At 45.7% G+C, this 12722-nt stretch overlaps 1 protein-coding gene across 2 annotated transcripts in view; it reads left to right on the top strand.

Moving 5' to 3' along the window:
- The window catches only part of SLC38A6 (solute carrier family 38 member 6), a 53390-nt gene that overhangs the window by 10029 nt on the left and 30639 nt on the right, over positions 1-12722 (top strand). The gene's annotated exons all lie outside the window — the stretch shown is intronic.

Raw genomic sequence — 12722 nt, forward strand, 5'->3', positions numbered from 1 at the left:
CTGAGCAAGTTCTTTAGTTTTCTGAATTTCATCATGTGGGTTGCTAATCTGTGTTGTCATATTCTGGGCTGTCCAGTTACATTATTCCTAATTTGTCTTCCTTGGTGTGTGATATGAAGTAACACTAGCTGTCTTTGTGTTAAAAACATTGCCTGAGCATTTCAACTCTTGCTTAGGTATGTTCATGTACTTAACAGTTCCTATATAATAGTGCCCTTAGAAGTGAAGAGGCTTCTCCCTTAGAAGAGGAAAGGCTGAGGGAGCTGAGGGTGTGCAGCCTGCAGAAGAGGAGGCTCAGGGGTGACCTCACTGTTGTCTACAACTAACTGAAGGTCTCTTCTGCCAGGCAAGCAGCAACAGAACAAGGGGACACAGTCTCAAGTTGTGCTGGGGGAGGTCTAGGCTGGATGTCAGGAGGAAGTTGTTGCTGCAGAGAGAGTGATTGGCATTGGAATGGGCTGCCCAGGAAGGTGGTGGAGTCACCATCCCTGGAGATGTTGAAGCAAAGCCTGGCTGAGGCACTTAGTGCCATGGTCTGGTTGAGTGGCTAGGGCTGGGTGCTAGGACGGACTGGATGATCTTGGAGGTCTCTTCTGACCTGGTCGATTCTATGAATTTTCTGAAAGTATTTTGGTTGTAAATATTTTGGATACTTTCTTTTGGATGAAGGAATTAGGTGAAAACTCCTCCTCCTCTCCTAACCCCCAAGAAGGTACATGTGTTCTTGTACATTGACAGAAGGAAACAGCATTCCAGTGCTGTTTTCCTTTCCTCACTTGTAGAGTCCAGACAATTCAGTGATTGCTCTTGCTTGTCACCACGTAGAGACCTAGAACTAGATTAAGTTACTGCATTTATAGTCAAATTGGAATCTTATCTTAAACCAAAAACTCAGTAATAAAACCTGTCTAATTGAAATGGCTATAAAAACCCCTAGCATTAATTTCAGGCAGGAGTGGACATATTAATTCCACCATTAATGATTATGCATGCAGGTTTTAGAGTATGTTCTGTAGCAAAGATCAAATCTTTTAATTTCCTTTCTCTTTTGAGTGGATCTCTACAATAGTAGAGAAGGAGGGAGAAACAGTACAGATTTTGGAGACTCTGGAATCATGTACAAGACTCTGCAGTCAAAGGAAATATGACTTACTTATTCCTCATAGCAGTTCATAGCCTTCTCTGTGTCATTTTGAATGAAACTCAGCCTAGTAACTCTAGAGTCCCAAACTGTTGCATGGTGGATATTGTCACACTTCTTGGTTTGTCTTCTCTGCCAGCAAGTTTGGCCTGTTTTGCTAACCAGTGACTTCCTGTTTAACTAGTTAAAAAGTAAGTGTTTTTTTCAAACTGAAACTATTTCAGATATTTTTGATGACCTAATTTTTTGATGGAAGCTTTCAAAACTCTCTTGGTGGTTCTGGTTCCAAGAGCCATCTCAATCTGTCATTGAGACGTGCTGTGCATCTGGCATGTTCACTTGCAAAGGTCAGTTAGTTTCAAATGCACTGCAGAGAGAAAGCTGACTTTCCTTCTCCAAACCCATTAGTAGTGCCTAGGCATTGCCCAATCTGTGAGGAAGGGACATCTCTGGAAACATGGATTGCAAGTTGGGCCTCCTTGGCACCCTTTCCCATATGGAAGATGTATTGTGCTGTCACTGCAAGGACCTATCACAGCTTCTGTTTAGTGTTTAGATTTCCATGTGGGAACACAGCTCCCACTTGTGTTGTTTATCTCCTTCACAGTTGCCTTTGGCAGAGGCCTGTGATGCTGCAGCCCAAATCAGCAAAGCTGTGTCAGGAATCATCACTGTACTGCAAGCTAACAGGCTCTTAAAAAAAAAAAGGAAGAGTGATGAAGAGCTTTCTTCACCTCTCCCTGAGCCTTGACTCATGAATAAATGCATAGGGAGAAAGGAATTTCTCATGTCTTTTTGGTCCTCCTGTAGATTTTAAGTGGGGGTGGTGAAACTGTGCAGCATAGTTTGTCCTGAATGGGAGCTGCTCTGGAATTAAGTGTTGAATATAGGTTCTGCTCTTAGTGTGCTTTGGTTGGTGTTCCTCTCTTGTTTCTTCTCTGTTTGAAGGAACTGGCAGCACTGTGTCCAGGTGGACTTTCAGGCTCTGTTAAGTTCTTTAATTTCCTCCATCATCATTGCATCTTATGATGTCTTATATCATTAGATAACACTGCATCATATGTTATCTTATTTCAAAAGTAATTTGAGAACATGAGATAATCACAAATCATCACTCAGGCACCTTCGCTAATGTTACTGTCACTATCAGCATCCACTCTGGGCTTTTTAATAGCTGCATCTGATCCCTTCTTAAACTGCAGAAATTATTTACATTCATTTGCAGCTGAGAAAGCATTTTGGTACTGGAGTACTGCATCCAGTTCTGGAGCCCCCGTTACAAGAGGGATGTGGACATGCTGGACTGTGTCCCGAGAAGGGCCATGAGGATGCTCAGAGGGCTGCAGCAGCTCTGCTATGAGGACAGACTGAAAGACATGGGGCTGTTGAGTCTGGAGAAGAGGAGGCTGCAAGGTGACCTTCTTGTGGCCTTCCAGTATCTGAAGGGGCCTCCAAAAAAGCTGGGGAGGGACTTTTCAGGATATCAGGGAGTGACAGAACTAAGGGGAATGGAGCAAAGCTGGAGATGGGTAGGTTCAGAGTGGACATGAGGAGGAAGTTGTTGAGCATGAGAGTGGTGAGAGGCTGGAATGGGTTGCCCAGGGAGGTGGTTGAGGTCCCATGGCTGGAGGTGTTTCAGGCCAGGCTGGATGAGGCTGTGTGCAGCCTGCTCTAGGGTAGGGTGTCTTTGCCCATGGCAGGGGGTTGGAACTGGCTGATCCTTGTGGTCCCTTCCAACCCTGACTGATTCTATGGTTCTATGGTAATTTTAATGTATTTATGCTTTCCCATTTGTCATCTTTGCTTTCTTTTAAAAAGAAAGCTTAAAGTGCAAATTTGAATTTGACATCCTAATTGCATTCACTTACAGATTTGTGCAGGTAGGGGAGTTGATTTTTTTTCTACTATCAGGTTACTCAAAGGTGGGGGGTTGGGAAGAGATTGTTGTACAGCTACAGGAAAGCATTGGTTGGTCAAATTTGGAATTAAAAAGTTTAAAAATATTAAATACATTACTTGGAATTTTAACATGTCTTTAACATGAGTGCTCAATTTGCCTGCGTATTTGTGTTAAATTAATCCAAGTAACAGCAATCAGATACCAAAGTAACAAGGATTAACTAAGGCTGTGTCAGGAAAATACATTAGCTTTTCAGTATGCACATATAAATCAAATCATCTTATCTACTGTAACTTAAAGGCTGTGTAGAACATGCACAACTTCTTAGCTTAGAGTGATTAAACTCTGAGAATATTTGCTTAGCTTCTCTGTCTACAACCACCTGAAGGGTGGTTGTGGCCAGGGAGAGGTTGCTCTCTTAGGTGGCCAGCGCCAGAACAAGAGGACACAGCCTCAAGCTATGCCAGGGGAAATTTAGGCTGGAGGTGAGGAGAAAGTTCTTCACTGAGAGAGTCATTGGACACTGGAATGGGCTGCCCGGGGAGGTGGTGGAGTCGCCGTCCCTGGGGCTGCTCAAGGCAGGATTGGATGTGGCACTTGGTGCCATGGTCTAGCCTTGAGCTCTGTGGTAAAGGGTTGGACTTGATGATCTATGAGGTCTCTTCCTACCTTGGTGATACTGTGATACATTAGCATATATATGGGTTTGCAATATAGGTATTTGTTAATGAAGTGAAATTAAATGGTTGACTGGGATGACTGTTGCTATTAACTTTTGTGTCATTCTGTTTATCAGTATTTTGGCCCAATCCAGTATCCCTTTAAATAACTGTGATTAGCTACACATTAACTGCTGTGTCTGAGAAGAGCTTGCTGGTGTGTCTCTCTCTTGCAACTCGAAAGGAAACTATCAAGTCTCTTGCCATTAGGCTATTTATTTTGTTCAGCCACTCCTCCAGACCCTTTCACTGAAAACTTTTAAGTGCAGTGATCTTCTAAATGCCCATTTCTTGTCTGCTGTGCAGAAGATCTTGATGGTGTTCAGGTCTTGCCAGATACCCTCTAAGATGAGAGAGGACTCTTGAGGAAGTTGTGTGCCCGGAGGTTTAGGAGTGGGGAAGGCTGCTATCACAAATGCTCAGTTCCATGGCTCTGCTGGCTCTTTATGTAATCCTTCCCAGGAGCAACTGGAGCTGGATGGAGTCCTCGCTATTGTTTTCATAGCGTTGTGCTTCTAGGAAATGATGGATGAGGCTTAGTGGGCCAAAGCTGTGGCTCAGCATCACACAGCCCTTCCCCCTCTCCTGCCAGGGAAGTTCTATCTACATCCGAAATGCTTTCCAAAGAGAGAGGGCAGGAGTTTCTCCTTCTGGAATTGTCCTCTCTGCAGATTTGACTGAAAAGGACAGTCCACAGCCATGTGTCCAAGAGAAAAATCAGTAAGAACCTTAAAGCATATGTAATGAAGTCAGCAGATGAATTATTTTAGCAAGACTGGTGGAAAAATGGAGACAAACACAATAAAGCATTGCACAAGAGCAGCTCTCCATCTGCTGCCAACACTAACAAATCCTCAGCATCGAGGTCTAGCAGGAAGCATGCGGGAGTTTTACAGCCTGATTGTGAGGGCTGTGGGCTGGTATCAGCTGAAGGTCGCTGCTGCAGGGGGAGCCCTGGTAGCTGCGATACACAGAGACGTTAATTGAAGCTGCCGAGAACATGAGGTTAATTACTTCAAATTTATTAGCAGTGGGATTAAGTGCAGCAGTAGAACCTGAAGCATGGTCATGTAGCATAGGTGGTCTGTGTGAGGAGTTTCTGCAGCAGAGCTTTTACATTTCTTTTTACTTGTCTCAATAGGTTGGAGAGGGGTTGGTGTCTTCTGCCAGGCAACCAGCAACAGAACAAGGGGACACAGTCTCAAGTTGTGCCAAGGGAGGTCGAGGCTGGATGTTAGGAGGAAGTTGTTGTCAGAGAGAGTGATTGGCATTGGAATGGGCTGCCCAGGGAGGTGGTGGAGTCACCGTCCCTGGAGGTCTTCAAGAAAAGACTGGATGAGGCACTGGTCTGGTTGCCATGGTCTGGTTGACTGGCTAGAGCTGGGGGATAGGTTGGCCTGGATGATCTTGGAGGTCTCTTCCAACCTGGTTGATTCTGTGATTCTGTGAGATACCAGGAGGAGTTGTGTTGTAGGGGGGTGTGACAGCCCTGTCCTGGCTGGACCCAAGTGATTGCTGCAGTCACTCGTTGGGACTCAGCTCTCCAGACTGCCACATCCGTGTCAGACACAATTAGTTGCTGTAGTACAGATGCACCTTAACTTAATGCAGTTTCTTCTCACTGGCACTCAGGATTCCCTTGGAGTGTTCTGCAGTTCATATGTCCTCAAAGGCACGTTTTTACTCTTTGTGAGAACAAGTAACAAGGGAGACTGATCCGTATCCCGAGAGCAGTTTATCCACAGCTCTACCCAAATGCTGTAGGCGGTAAACAGACACTACAGGCTTAGTGCCGATGGGAGACTCAAGTTATTCTGGTGGATTTTATGGCCACTGCGAGGGACAGCTCACAGAAACCCTCCCCTGGATCTCAGACATGTTAAAAGGTGCCTTTACATCTGGAAAACTTGTGTTTTTCAACTGGCTTGAAGTAAATCAAGAGGTGTAATCATAGAATCAACCAGGTTGGAAGAGACCTCCAACATCATCCAGTCCAACCTAGCACCCAGCCCTATTCAGTCAACTGGACCATGGCACTAAGTGCCTCAGCCAGGCTTTGCTTCAACACCTCCAGGGATGGTGACTCCACCACCTCCCTGGGCAGCCCATTCCAATGCCAATCACTCTCTCTGTCAACAACTTCCTCCTAACATCCAGCCTAGACCTCCCCCAGCACAACTTGAGACTGTGTCCCCTTGTTCTGTTGTTGCTTGCCTGGCAGAAGAGACCAACCCCACCTGGCTACAGCCTCCCTTCAGGGAGTTGTAGAAAGCAATGAGCTCTGCCCTGAGCCTCCTCTTCTGCAGGCTGCACACCCCCAGCTCCCTCAGCCTCTCCTCACAGGGCTGTGCTCCAGGCCCCTCACCAGCTTTGTTGCCCTTCTCTGGACACCTTCCAGCACCTCAACATCTCTCTTGAATTGAGGAGCACAGAACTGGACACAGCACTCAAGGTGTGGTCTGAGCAGTGCTGAGTACAGGGGCAGAATAACCTCCCTTGTCCTGCTGGCCACTCTGCTCCTGAGCCAGGCCAGGATGCCATTGGCTCTCTTGGCCACCTGGGCACTCTGCTGGCTCATGTTCAGCTACTCTCTATCAGTACCCCCAGGTCCCTTTCCTCCTGGCTGCTCTCAGCCACTCTGTCCCCAGCCTGTAGCGCTGCTTGGGGTTGTTGTGGCCCAAGTGCAGAACCCTGCTCTTGGCCTCGTTAAACCTCATCCCATTGGCCTCTGCCCACCCATCCAGCCTGTCCAGGTCCCTCTGCAGGGCTCTCTACCTTCCAACAGCTCCACACCCGCTCCTAGCTTGGTGTCATCTGCAAACTTACTGATGCTGGGCTCAATGCCCTGGTCCAGACTATCAGTAAAGATATTGACCAGGACTGTGCCCATAACTGATCCTTGGGGCACAGCCCTAGTGCCAGCTGGATGTGGTGTAATCGCCGGGGACAGCATGTATGTCAGTGAGGGACGCCTGACGAGGCCTGGGGCTCTGGCCAGCGGCAGCTAGCGGCGGGCAGCGCAGCGCAGCGCAGCGCAGCGCAGCGCCGGGCCCGCACCCCCCTCTGCCGGCCGCACCGCGCCGCGCACCCAGCCACAATCCACCTCCCCCCGCGCCCTGCGTGAGCTAAACCGCCAGTCGGTCACGAATTTGCTGCGGAGGGAGCTGTGCGAATCCAGGACTGCAGAGTGCTTGTGCATGGATGGGGAAAGAAGACGTCCTTTCGTCGAGCTGGTCAGAGCCTTTTTCTTCGCAAATTGTTTTGTTCTCTGGTGGTGTTTTGTGGGGTTTTTGGGTGTTCGGTTGCCCGGGCAAGCAGCAACAGAACAAGGGGACACAGTCTCAAGTTGTGCCGGGGAAGGTCTAGGCTGGATGTTAGGAGGAAGTTGTTGTCAGAGAGAGTGATTGGCATTGGAATGGGCTGCCCAGGGAGGTGGTGGAGGCACCATCCCTGGAGGTGTTGAAGCAAAGCCTGGCTGAGGCACTTAGTGCCATGGTCTGGTTGGCTGGCTAGGGCTGGGTGCTAGTTTGGACTGGATGATGTTGGAGGTCTCTTCCAACCTGGTTGATTCTGTGATTCTTTGGCGTGGTGTTTTGTTTGCTTTTGTTTTTAGTCTTGTTTTTTTCCCCCTCCTCCGGAGTTCATCCATTCTGAAATCTAAACTTAAAAATAACTTAGAACATTTGCCCTGACTTCTGATGCGGAACAAATATTCCTCAAGAACAGAGAGCGAGGGTGAAGAATAAACCTTTCTGTAACCAGGATACAGCATTCTGCAAAGCGAGGAACTGCAGAGTGGTTATTATCTGAAGAGACCTCTGAAAATCATCTAATCCACCTCCTCCCCACCGCTAGAGCAGGATGTCCGAGAGAAAACCACCCAGGATCGCACCCAGGCAGGTTTTGAATGCCTCCAGAGGCTCCACAATCTCTTTGGGCAGCCTCCTTAGCACTCTGCCACCCTCCAAGTGAAGGAGCAAGTCAGCAGTGTGCCCAGGTGGCCAAGAGAGCCAGTGGCATCCTGGCCTGCATCAGGAATGGTGTGGCCAGCAGGAGCAGGGAGGTCATTCTGCCCCTGTACTCTGCACTGGTTAGACCACACCTTGAGTACTGTGTTCAGTTCTGGGCCCCCCAGTTTAGGAGGGACATTGAGATGCTTGAGCGTGTCCAGAGAAGGGCGACGAGGCTGGGGAGAGGCCTTGAGCACAGCCCTACGAGGAGAGGCTGAGGGAGCTGGGATTGGTTAGCCTGGAGAAGAGGAGGCTCAGGGGAGACCTTATTGCTGTCTACAACTACCTGAGGGGTGGTTGTGGCCAGGAGGAGGTTGCTCTCTTCTCTCAGGTGGCCAGCACCAGAACAAGAGGACACAGCCTCAGGCTGTGCCAGGGGAGATTTAGGCTGGAGGTGAGGAGAAAGTTCTTCCCTGAGAGAGTCATTGGACACTGGAATGGGCTGCCCGGGGAGGTGGTGGAGTCGCCGTCCCTGGAGCTGTTCAAGGCAAGGTTGGACGTGGCACTTGGTGCCATGGTCTAGCCTTGAGCTCTGTGGTAAAGGGTTGGACTTGATGATCTGTGAGGTCTCTTCCAACCCTGATGATACTGTGATGCTGTGATTTTTCCCTTGTGTTTATGTGGAACCTCCTGTGTTCCAGGTTATGTCCAAAATGAATGGTGTAAATCACACAAGAATAAAATACAGATTGTTACATGCCAAGAATTGCATTGTTAATACCTTAAGGAATCACTGAGTTTCCCTTAAGTGTGGGAAATCTAATTCTGTTTGCAAACAAACCTGACTGTTTGTTTTCACAGTGCAGTTTGCTTTTAACCTGAAAGCCTCATTATCCTTACGGATTCAAAGTGAGGATTTCCAGTGCAGAGTGGCCTTAATTAAGGACAAGGTTGTCAGCTCCGGGACTAAATTAACCATCAGTGATCCATGCTGTTGAGTTTTTCTATTGCTGTGAACAACTGGTGGAAAATTTGATACTGTAAAGAGTACTAAGCCTGATTAAAATTAAAACCCAACAGTGATCCCAACCTGGAGCTCTGCTTCAGAATGGAATATATGATGAGCTCCATAGAAAATGTTTTGGGTTTATTAGCATTTAGCATAACTGTACAAATACAATTAAACTCGCTGTACAAATACAATAAAACTAATGAATCTTTACCAAAAATAAATCTGCTGCCCATGTGTTCCCCTCTGGAATGAGAATGACCTTTTTGTTTTAAGCTTGCCATAGATAAGTTCCAGAGAAAAAGCTAAACTTAGTGAGGAAAGACAATCAAAGGAGTGAAAATTCATCAGGAGGAGTGTGGATAGCGCTTCTCATCGACAACTTACTTTCTCTCCTCAAAACTTCTTCATGTAGGCAAGCATTAGCTCTGCTTTCACAAAATCCAGTCTGCATCTATACTGAAAAACAAACAAATGATTCCAGCAGTGTTTTTTTTCCTGTCTTTAAGCTTTTACTAAGAGGAAGCAGTAAAGACATTGCAGCAAGTTATTGGGAGGCTTCTTAAAATTGAATGTGAGGGAGATTTCATTGCAAAAGCAGAACAAACCCCACCCCCGTGCTCTAAAGGCCATAGAATGTGAGGAATAAAATAATTTATGCTTTTCAGTGTGTTTCCACAATGTGAATGGCTTACAAGGAGCTTGATGCAGCACTGAAGTAGTCCCCATTTTGTTATTCCATTCTGATGCTTTGATGGCAAAAATTGGAACTAGCTCAAAATCCTCTAGCTCAAAATCCTCTCTAGTTTCATTTTAGTTTTTGAAGTCATTCCTTGGTTTCCTTTCTACATTAGGACAGATTCAATTTTAAAGGACCTTCTTACAGCAGAAGGAGGCACAAACAGTTGCAATGGAAGATCCAGCTGGAGTGTGCATAAAGCGGTGGTGTTTACTCTGCTGTTTCTGTCTTTCAGCCTTTAATCCTTTCAGTATTTTGGGAAAATACTGATTGAAGAGTTCAGTATGAACTCTTCAGAGGTTGCAAGTCACAAGCATTTTCATTTATCTTCGTTATCTGTAGGCATTCATGAGGGACCTTTCTTATCTGGTATTCCCCTAGATGAGGATCGAGATTGCTCTATTTGTTCTGACTTCCAGATTAGCACCTCTCTGGTTTGAGGCAGGAGCTGAAGACTCAGTGTGGCTGTATTAGTATAGTCCTAGCCCCTGATCATTGTCTCTGGGAACTTTGGAGGGCAGCTTGGTTCAATTTTTTGCACAGTTCTTAATAATGTGAGACATCTTTATGGTGCTGTAATATGACCAGCTACAGTGGTAGATTAGGTAAAACTAACCAGAAGAGTTAGATTCAGTCCCTTCAGTGAAATGCTTTGAAGGGATTTATCACCAACCATATTCTAAGGAAGGAGTAAATTACATCTTTGCACAGAAGCTTAGTGCATGTATCCTCTTGGATCATTGCTGTGGACTTCAGCAATTGATTTTTAGAGTATAAGAAGTTACAATTCTGGTAATAAAGACTTGATTTTAAGATTGGGCTGCCTTGGAAGAGGTATTTTGAGGACTATTTAAAAAACCAACAACCTTTACTTCCCTTTTTTGCACAATAAGGACATTCTGAATAATACATGCATGGTATGCATATTTAGAGACAGTCATGTCAGGGAGGTGGTGGAGGCACTGTCACAGGAGGTCTTCAAGAAAGGACTGGATGAGGCACTTGGTGCCATGGTCTAGTTGACTGGATAGGGCTGGGTAATAGGTTGGACTGGATGATCTTGGAGGTCTCTTCCAACCTGGTTGGTTCTATGATTCTATGATGACACCACAGGTTATAGTATGGAAGTGAAAAGCATGTGTCCTAGTTTATATTTTAACAAACAACTTTTGTTCTTTCAAAGAGCTAATACTAAGTTATCAGGCCATGGCTAAGTGTATTTTAAGAATTAATTACTGCTTTTCAAGACTGGTAAGCCCATTGCAACATGGCAAAGCAGTAATATATATATCACAGTATCATCAGGGTTGGAAGAGACCTCATAGATCATCAAGTCCAACCCCTCACCACAGAGCTCAAGGCTAGACCATGGCACCAAGTGCCACGTCCAATCTTGCCTTGAACAGCTCCAGGGACGGCGACTCCACCACCTCCCCGGGCATGATTTTTTGTTTATGGCATTTCTGTGTCAAGGCCTATTGAGAAGTTCAGACCTGCTTAGTTCTCCATTAAGTAGTTCTTGGTGCATACTGGATTTTCCTTGAATAAAGAAAATTATTCCAAACTAATATATACAAAATGAGGACCTGGAAATTACAAAGCAGCTGCGTGAAGGTTGCTCTTGTAGTTCCACGCTTGTTGCCACTGCATATTGCTAAAGTCTCAAACTGTGGTGTTGTCCACTGTTCTGCAGCTGACATTGTAGCCAGATGGGGGGTGGCCTCTTCTGCCAGGCAAACAACAATAGAACAAGGGGACGCAGTCTCAAGTTGTGGCAGGGGAGGTCTAGGCTGGATGTTAGGAGGAAGTTGTTGGCAGAGAGAGTGATTGGCATTGGAATGGGCTGCCCAGGGAGGTGGTGGAGGCAGCGTCCCTGGAGGTGTTGAAGCAAAGCCTGGCTGAGGCACTTAGTGCCATGGTCTGGTTGACTGTCTAGGGCTGGGTGCTAGGTTGGACTGGATGCTCTTGGAGGTCTCTTCCAACCTGGTTGATTCTATGATTCTATAAAGATAGCTGACTTACGTAACAAAGAGGTGTCACGAAGGAAACATGACTTTTTAATTTAGGGGACAAAGCTGGATTGCAAGTCTGAAAGGAACCTTGCTTCTGACATTTGCTATTATTTTCTTTACTGCATCTAAAGACAAATCTATGTTTGCTGTGATTTTTTTTGGTGCGTGATAAAAGGTGCCTTAAAAGTTAGGCATGAAAGCATTGAAGTTATTTTCAGGATGACAGCGGAAGTCAGCGTTTCAAAGGGGGATAAATCAAAGCAGAAAGTATGCTTTTTGTTGTGTTTGCTTTTGTCACAGGGCAGCCTCGTGACTCTATAATCTCTTCCTTCCGCTACACATTAAGACTGCCAAGCTTAATGCTGACGTTTAAGTTTCGCTATATAACTTGACGTGGCTTTGGTTGGGGTGGGCGCCAGGGAAGGTGAGGAAAATTCCTTACTGAGAGCAAAGGATATGTGATTTTTTTTTTTCCCTTAAATCTCTGTTATTTGCTACTCCAGGTAGTTTTTTCCAAAACACTTCCTGAAAACACTGTTTTGGTTTCTGCTTTAAACAAACAATGTTTTTTGCTCGCTTTGTAGTGTGTTTCAGAGAGCTCTACAGTGGTTAGTGTCTCTTATTTCGATCACACTGGGTGAAGCTGCTGCTTGAGAGGAGACCTACAACTGTTTGCAAGTGAAGTAAAAGCAGGATTTGACTTTTAAAACTATTTAGTCTCAGCACCCCAGGTTCCTGTATGAGATTCATGTTTTACCTAAGCATCAGGCTTCAATAGAATAAATAAAATGATTATTTATTTTGGTAGTCTTCTACAGCAAACAATATAAACTGGGGAGGGGGAGAATCCTGAGTGAGATTGCTTCCCATATGCCCAGAGAAGGGAAGAAAGATGCACACAAATGTTTAGCATGTGCAAGTTTCTTGGTGTGTGATTGGCTCCCTATGTAGGAGTGGAATTCACTGAAATAGGACTCCTCGTTTAAAACCAAAGTGTAAGTGCGCAACAAAGGATAAGTGATCAAATGGTTAGCCAGAGGCTAATAGGAATGCAAGGGAAGAGTGACAGATTGCATATTAGGAGGAAATCTGATCTGGAAATCGATGTGAAGCTTTCTGCAGCTGAGGCTGCAAAAGGACTGATTACGAAATCTTTCTGAAGGACATAAATATAGGAGAATTCTGACTTGCTTGTGTATAAAGTATTGTGTAATGTAAGAAAGAAGGCTGATGGTTAAATAAAGTTGAATTA

Source organism: Pogoniulus pusillus, chromosome 1, assembly GCF_015220805.1.
Source record: "Pogoniulus pusillus isolate bPogPus1 chromosome 1, bPogPus1.pri, whole genome shotgun sequence".
Classification (NCBI taxonomy): Eukaryota; Metazoa; Chordata; class Aves; order Piciformes; family Lybiidae; genus Pogoniulus; species Pogoniulus pusillus.